The sequence below is a fragment of the Scleropages formosus genome, chromosome 21, assembly GCF_900964775.1.
Source record: "Scleropages formosus chromosome 21, fSclFor1.1, whole genome shotgun sequence".
Classification (NCBI taxonomy): Eukaryota; Metazoa; Chordata; class Actinopteri; order Osteoglossiformes; family Osteoglossidae; genus Scleropages; species Scleropages formosus.
Genome location: NC_041826.1, coordinates 6,786,562 through 6,794,756, shown reverse-complemented (window position 1 = coordinate 6,794,756; position 8,195 = coordinate 6,786,562). Strand labels below are relative to the sequence as shown.

General features: G+C 47.1%; 1 protein-coding gene across 1 annotated transcript in view; it reads left to right on the top strand.

The window, feature by feature from the left end:
- The first annotated feature begins 7,463 nt into the window (after positions 1 to 7,463).
- LOC108924250 (tissue factor pathway inhibitor-like) overlaps positions 7,464 to 8,195 on the top strand; it is a 29,389-nt gene continuing 28,657 nt past the window's right edge. Inside the window, exon 1 of the mRNA XM_029247483.1 lies at positions 7,464 to 7,673. The gene's annotated coding sequence lies outside the window, so the exon portion shown is untranslated. The remainder of the gene's footprint in view (positions 7,674 to 8,195) is intronic.

Sequence of the window (8,195 nt, the reverse complement as noted above, 5' to 3'; positions counted from 1 at the left end):
TGTAGACATCCGGACCTTCACATCCGAGTGCTACAGGTGCACAGAAGAATTATATGCCGAATGGAACACGGAAGATAACAACCTAAAGCATTACAGTTGTGGAAAATATGTTTTATCATTCTCACTCAGTTAATAAAGGCTGAACTATGTATGTGTCCTGTGTTCTTCAAATTGGAAGATGACTTTTATATTAACCTTATTTACAAAAATAAAGTGTCACAATTGCTACTGCATATTTTGGAGAGTTGGTTTGCGTATGGCAAACTCCTTATGACGAAAAAATCAAGGCGTCCATTTACCCCGCCCGGTATGGGGTCACCGGGGCCCCACCCTGGAGCCAGGCCTGGGGGGGGGCTCGCATGCGAGCGCCTGGTGGCCAGGTCTATGCCCACGGGGCCTGGCCGGGCTCAGCCCGAAGCCACAACGTGGAGCCGCTCTTCGGTGGGCTCACCACCTGCCGGAGAAACCGTAAGGGGCCGGTGCATTGTGATTTGGGCGGTGGTCGGGGCCGAGTGCCCGGCCGACCCAAACCTCGGGCGCCAACTCTGGTTTTTGGGACTTGGAATGTCACCTCACTGGCGGGGAAGGAGCCTGAGCTGGTGCGGGAAGTTGAGAGATACCGTCTAGATATAGTCGGGCTCACTTCCACTCACAGCTTGGGTTCTGGAACCACTCTACTCGATCGAGGGTGGACTCTCCACTATTCTGGCGTTGCCCAAGGTGAGAGGCGGCGGGCTGGTGTGGGCTTATTAATAGCCCCCCAGTTCAGCCGTCATGTGTTGGAGTCTACCCCGGTGAATAAGAGGGTCATCTCCCTACGCCTTCGGGTCAGGGAACGGTCTCTCACTGTCGTTTGTGCTTATGCGCCTAGCGGCAGTGTAGAGTACCCGGCCTTTTTAGAGTCCCTGGGGGGCGTGCTGGAAAGCGCTCCCACTGGGGACTCTGTCGTTCTACTGGGGGACTTTAACGCCCACGTGGGCAGCGACAGTGATACCTGGAGGGGCGTGATTGGGAGGAACGGCCTCCCTGATCTGAACCCGAGCGGTGAGTTGTTATTGGATTTCTGTGCTAGTCGCGGTTTATCCATAACGAACACCATGTTCATGCATAAGGGTGTCCACCAGTGCATTTGGCACCAGGACACCCTAGGTCGGAGGTCGATGATCGACTTTGTAGTCGTTTCTTCTGACCTTCGGCCATATGTCTTGGACACTCGGGTGAAGAGAGGGGCTGAGCTGTCAACTGATCACCACCTGGTGGTGAGTTGGATTCGATGGCGGGGGAAAAAGCTGGACAGACCTGGCAGGCCCAAACGCATAGTGAGGGTCTGTTGGGAACGTTTGGCGGAGGCCCCTGTCAGAGAGGTCTTCAACTCCCACCTCCGACAGAGTTTCAACCAGGTCCCGAGGGAGGTGGGGGACATTGAGTCTGAATGGACTATGTTCCGCTCCTCCATTGTCGGTGCGGCGGTTCGGAGCTGCGGCCATAAGGTCTCCGGTGCCTGTCGCGGCGGCAATCCCCGAACACGGTGGTGGACACCGGAAGTAAGGGATGCCGTCAAGCTGAAGAAGGAGTTCTATCGGGCCTGGCTGGCTCATGGGACTCCTGAAGCAGCTGACAGGTACCGACGGGCCAAACGGAGCGCGGCTCTGGCAGTCGCCGCGGCAAAAACTCGGGCTTGGGAGGAGTTCGGTGAGGCCATGGAGGAAGACTTTCGGTCGGCCTCAAAGAGATTCTGGCAAACCGTCCGGCGACTCAGAGGGGGGAAGCGGTGTTCCACGAACACTGTTTACAGTGGAAGTGGTGCGCTGCTGACCTCAGCTGAGGATGTTCTCGGGCGGTGGAAGGAGTACTTTGAGGATCTCCTCAATCCCTCCGACACGCCTTCCGTAGAGGAAGCTGAGGCTGGGGACTCGGAGGGGGACTCGTCCATTACCCTGGCTGAAGTTGCTGAGGTAGTCAAAAAACTCCTCGGTGGCAAGGCTCCGGGGGTGGATGAGATCCGCCCCGAGTTTCTCAAGTCTCTGGATGTTGTGGGGCTGTCTTGGCTGACACGCCTCTGCAGCATCGCGTGGAGTTCGGGAACGGTGCCTCTGGACTGGCAGACCGGGGTGGTGGTCCCTCTTTTTAAGAAAGGGACCGGAGATTGTGTTCCAACTACAGGGGGATCACACTCCTTAGCCTCCCTGGGAAAGTCTATGCCAGGGTACTGGAAAGGAGAATCCGACCGATAGTCGAACCTCGGATTCAGGAGGAGCAATGCGGTTTTCGCCCTGGCCGTGGAACACTGGACCAGCTCTATACCCTCACTAGGGTGCTGGAGGGTTCGTGGGAGTTTGCCCAACCAGTCCATAAGTGTTTTGTGGACCTGGAGAAGGCATTCGACCGTGTCCCTCGTGGCATCCTGTGGGGGGTGCTTCGGGATTATGGGGTTCGGGGCTCGTTGCTACGGGCTGTTCGTTCCCTGTATGACCGGAGCAGGAGCTTGGTTCGCATTGCCAGCAGTAAGTCAGACCTGTTCCCGGTGCATGTTGGACTCCGCCAGGGCTGCCCTTTGTCACCGATTCTGTTCATTATTTTTATGGACAGAATTTCTAGGCGCAGTCAGGGAACGGAGGGTGTCTGTTTTGGTGGCCGCGAGATCTCGTCTCTGCTTTTTGCGGACGATGTGGTCCTGTTGGCTTCATCAAGTCAAGACTTGCAGCGTGCACTGGGGAGGTTTGCAGCCGAGTGCGAAGCGGCGGGGATGAGAATCAGCACCTCCAAATCCGAAGCCATGGTTCTCAGTCGGAAAAAGGTGGATTGCTCCCTCCGGGTTAGGGGGGAGTTGCTCCCTCAAGTAGAGGAGTTTAAGTATCTTGGGGTCTTGTTCACGAGTGAGGGAAAAATGGAGCGGCAGGTCGACAGACGAATCGGTGCGGCGTCCGCAGTAATGCGGTCATTGTACCAGTCTGTTGTGGTGAAGAGGGAGCTGAGTCGTAAGGCGAAGCTCTCAATTTACCGGTCGATCTACGTTCCTACCCTCACCTATGGTCATGAACTCTGGATCATGACCGAAAGAATGAGATCGCGGATACAAGCGGCAGAAATGAGTTTCCTCCGCAGAGTGGCTGGGCGCACCCTTAGGGATAGGGTGAGGAGCTCAGTCACCCGGGAGGAGCTCGGAGTAGAGCCGCTGCTCCTCCGCATCGAGAGGAGCCAGTTGAGGTGGCTCGGGCATCTGTTCCGGATGCCTCCTGGACGCCTCCCTGGGGAGGTGCTCCGGGCTTGTCCCACTGGGAGGAGGCCTCGGGGCAGACCCAGGACACGTTGGAGAGACTATGTCTCCCGGCTGGCCTGGGAACGCCTTGGGGTTCCCTCAGAGGAACTGGAGGAGGTGTGCGGGGAGAGGGAGGTCTGGAGTACTCTGCTCGGACTGCTGCCCCCGCGACCCGGCCCTGGATAAAAGCGGAGGAAGATGGATGGATGGATGGTTTGCATATGGCATTTGGTCTAAACATATCTGATTGTGTTTCTTTTTGGACAATCTTATGTTAAATGTAGAAATTGACTTTTAAAACTTTAAACAGTCTTATGCCATAGACAATTAGTTCTATGCCATAAGCTAAAGAATACTCTTTGTGATGCTGGAAACTTGACAGTAATTTACTGTTTGCATAACTTATCTTTGTATCTGTTCGTATACTTATATTTACTGTTTGTATAACTTTTGTATAACTGCCACAAACACAGAGCTAGGAGACAGTTGGTAGAGTCCAAGTGCGGGATCGTTTATTGCAAACCGAAAGGTAAAGACGGGAATCGTGGTCTGGGTTAGGCATGTGTCAAGCAATCGAGGAGCAATTGTCATTCTTGGGACAAATCCTAGTTCGTCATCAAAGGTCAGAACTGTGGTCAAAGAAGCCAAGGGTGCAAGGGTGGGTTGCGAACGCTGAGCGTACTCTCATCGAGATTCTGCAACCTGGGAGCGGTGGCGTGGCTTCCTTTATACCCGTTCCTGCTGACTCCTGAGAGCTGCGTTTGGCCAGGGTGTGGTCGAGGGCGTGACGATAACTATATTTACTTTTGCATTGCTTTCCTGTAGGGTGGACATTGAAATGCTCTAAATGATGACATTGCCATTCTATAAGCTGCTCATTTATTTCTCCTGAGATAGTCAGATTTTCTGCTGTCGCCTCCAATACCTTAATGTGTCTGAATTTAATCCTTTACAGTACCATAAGTATTCCTTCTCAAGTAACATCAATATCATACACGAGCTCCAAGAACAGAATCCTCCTTCATGATATACGTTTGCCTTTACAATATATGAAAAATGACAGAAAATTATGTTGCATGTGATGTTTTTGACTACGTGTCTATTCCTAATTCAAAAGTAATTTTATTATGGTTAGCAAGTTGCCCTGTATTGTATATGGGGGAATTTCAGTATTTAAAGTAGCCAGGTCTTTAACTTCTGTAGAACTTATTTTGCTTAATAAAAAGTTTCCTGAGACTTGCTGAATATTTTGCTATATTGTGCATTACTTATTTATTTTAATTGCCCATAATTTTTTTTTTTTTCCCCCATTACACTTCACTCAGAATCATCATGTAATCCTTCAGTACACCTTGCAGAACTTACTTTAGCTGCTTTACTGTAATTACACTGAACAAATTTGGACACGGAAAGGACTAGTCAGCCAGACAGCCCCGACCAATAAATAATTAATACTAAGCATAAAGGGAATGCACAAGTTAATAATTACATTCAGACTGTTTCAACTTAATAATTAAATTCAAACTGTTCACTTGTAAAGGTTCCGCTCGGGGAAGTAAATGTCCCTGTACCCTACCTACTCTATCTGATTATGGCATTAAGGGAAGATGTGGAAGAGCACTAGAGGAGCAAAGGATCACGGCTAATAGTAGCTTCAGAAACACATTACACTGTGTGGAACAAGACAAGTCACTTAGTGAAATTAGAGGATATCAGTGAGAGTGGTTCTTCAAAAGATCCTGGGGACGTTACAGGTCCACGGATGCCGTGTGTGAAGTTCCTTCTATTCCCAGAGCACTTCACATTCAGTGCCACGCATTATGAGTGTGTCCCGAGACAGTGGCTGTGGGGATGCTCTGGGAGATGGGTATTGACAAACCAGCACTGTTAATTCTCTCGAGAAATGAGGAAGATGCTAGAGTAATACAAACTCTACTCATGGAATAAAATGAAAGGAAAGGCCTGTGTGGCTGCAAAATCTCAAAACGCAGCAGCATTTGGATTTAGTGTTGCTTTGACGCAACTTTTGGAGCCATCTTCTGTATAGCAGTCTTACACGTTGGGTGTAGTTGATTTAAAATAAAAACAAAGCACAGTAGGTACGTAATAAGAAAATGATTAATACTAAGATAAATAAGCTGTATTGTTTTTTTGCTTGCATTGGAAACTAATAACGCGGTATGAATATTACAATCCAGTATCAGTTATGTATCATCACTGAAGTGTTTTGTGTTATACGCATTGCTTCATGCCTGTTGACAGGTGAAAGAATAACAACACAGTCGGTTATGAGCGTTCTCCTAATCTTTGAACATTCTGCTAATCTGAGAAAAAACCCAGATGACCGAAACATTTCAGATCAAAACCCTGATGAGGACCCTGCAAATGCAAATCTCTCGTTCCACCACTGCTTGTAGAAGCATGATAGCCGAACTAGGTTAAAATTAATTGTTTTATTCATTATTATTATTGTTGTTATTATTATTATTATTGAAAAATCTAGCAATTGTTACGTCAGTTAGACAATTATTGCTAAAAATACTGAAATGTTGAAGAGAACCTCTGGTGAAGTTACTAAGGGACTGATTAATACAAACTACAGTTTGCTCTGTTTTACTTCAATTTTAGGAACAAAAAAAAAAAGCCTGATTTTATCAGCACCTTTCAAAGTAAAAATCTGTCTTTGCAGTCTGTTTGCAGTAAATGTTGATAGTTGCGTTGTACCCCTTTCCTTATATCCCCCGGGCATTTTAATGTCACTGTGTTTAGTCAATATAAAATTCATATTTGAATTCATTTGGCAGACTTACTGGATGATTTTTAAAACCCCTTCAACCAGGGAGAGACACTCACTCTGCGACTCTTGTTATCATTAAGTGTTTATACCTTATAATAAGCTTTTATTCCATTTCATTTTATTCCAAGTCATAACGCCTCGCTCAAGTATCACACAGCCTCACATTACTGGGTGCCACTATGTTACACACCCCACTGTGTGTGTTAGTGCGCATTCACATGTACATGCTCTAGAACATACAACTACACAACTGAGTGTTACATGACCAATCATTTAGTAAATATGCTGTAACACACTAAATACTATTGCCAAATATGCTATGCAAAAACAATCCATTTTGCTAGCTTTATAAATTCGGTAAAGAAAATGAAAAAGCTAAATGAATTTCATCAACACAGCAGAACCCTTTGTCAATCTCGATTTTCCAAGTGAAATAAAAACAGAATGAAGTCGCATTAACTACAAATTACATTTACTCATTCAGCTGATGCTTTTCTCCAAAGCAATTTATAAGCTGCTTACAATTATTCACCCCTTTATACTGCTGGGGAAGTTTTGCTGGAATAACTGAGGGTAAGTACCTTGCTCAAGGGTACTATAACTGGAGGTGGGATTCAAACCTGCAACCTCTGGATCAAAAGGCAGCTGCACCAACCACTATGTTACCAGCTACCGCAAATATTAAAGTGACAGCTATCGATACATGAAAATGGTTTGTAAAGATTGCTGTCATTTCAATATTTGAGGCTTATGTGGGAAATATGTTTCACATTCTGCAATGAAAAGACAGGTTTCAGTTGGTGACTCTAAATTTCCTAGAATATGTCTGGCATAGCAGGGGGTGCGGTGGTGCGGTGGCGCAGTGGGTTGGACCGGGTCCTGCTCTCCAGTGGGTCTGGGATTCAAATCCTGCTTGGGGTGCCTTGCGATGGACTGGTGTCCTGTCCTGGGTGTGTCCCCTCCCCCTCCGGCCTTACGCCCTGTGTTGCCGGGTAGGCTCTGGTTCCCCGTGACCCCGTGTGGGACAAGCGGTTCAGGAAATGTGTGTGTGTGTGTCTGGCATGGTGGATGAATTAATGTATTCACAAGATCTTGCAATTCACCGTATCCTTCCAGCATGCACCCTGCTTCACACTCTGTGTTTCCCAGGAGAGGCTTGTTGTAATACTGCTGGATTGTGAGCTTTTCCATAATGGACAGGCGGTGCTGTAGGTCCACCTGACCACAAGAGGACAAACGAGTCCATTTGTTCTCCACTAAACAGAAAGAGCACAATAGGAGGAAACCACAAGGAAGAGAAACTCCCAGATCTCCGTAAAATCAGGACACACCCTCGTAGGACCCTTTGTTGGCGCTCTATTTAAAGATCTTGCTGGGCTCTTATCAGTCTTCAAGCTTCCTTTGGAATTCAAGTCTGAACACCGTTATCGTCTCTATGCCATCGTCTCATTCCTGAATTTCATTCCCTGTCTGTTACCTTGGTTGCGTCAAGGCTGCTGGATCTTCTGAATTCTCCTGCCCCATCAATACCACCACCTTGAATCAAGTGGACAAGTGTCTGTCCTGACTGTGGTTCTGACCCTGTGCCTGCCTGAAAGCAACAGCCCATTACCGAAGGTCAGAAAACAATTTTGCTTTTTTTATTGTCCGGGTGCAGAACTTTTTTCCCCGAGTAAAAAAGGCCATGTCTGGATGAAGGCATCAACTACATGCTATATAGTAATGATTGTACATAATGTGTCAGCTAAATCAATACATGTAAATGTCAGTGCAATCACAAACATTTTCAAAGACATTTTCCAGGTTATTTAATTTTTTCTAGTTGCATTTTCTTCACTTTCTGCATTCTAAGATTTCTGTGTGTGGTGGATGAAAGTGAGTTATGTTTCTGCACACAGCCATTAACTGGCATTAAAATACACAATAAAGTATGGAAGTTTGGGACTGTCTTCATTCCGCTCCCTTCCATGGTATTTACAGTTGGTCTTTTCAGTGTAGGTGACCAACAAACAAGATGATGTCACTCATGTGAAGGTCAACCGTCGGGACTGATTAGGAAGCTGTGGAAATGTATTTTTTTTTTAGTGATTTTAAATTAACTTTAATTTTAACATTGTTTGAAGCTAAAGTAATTGAAAT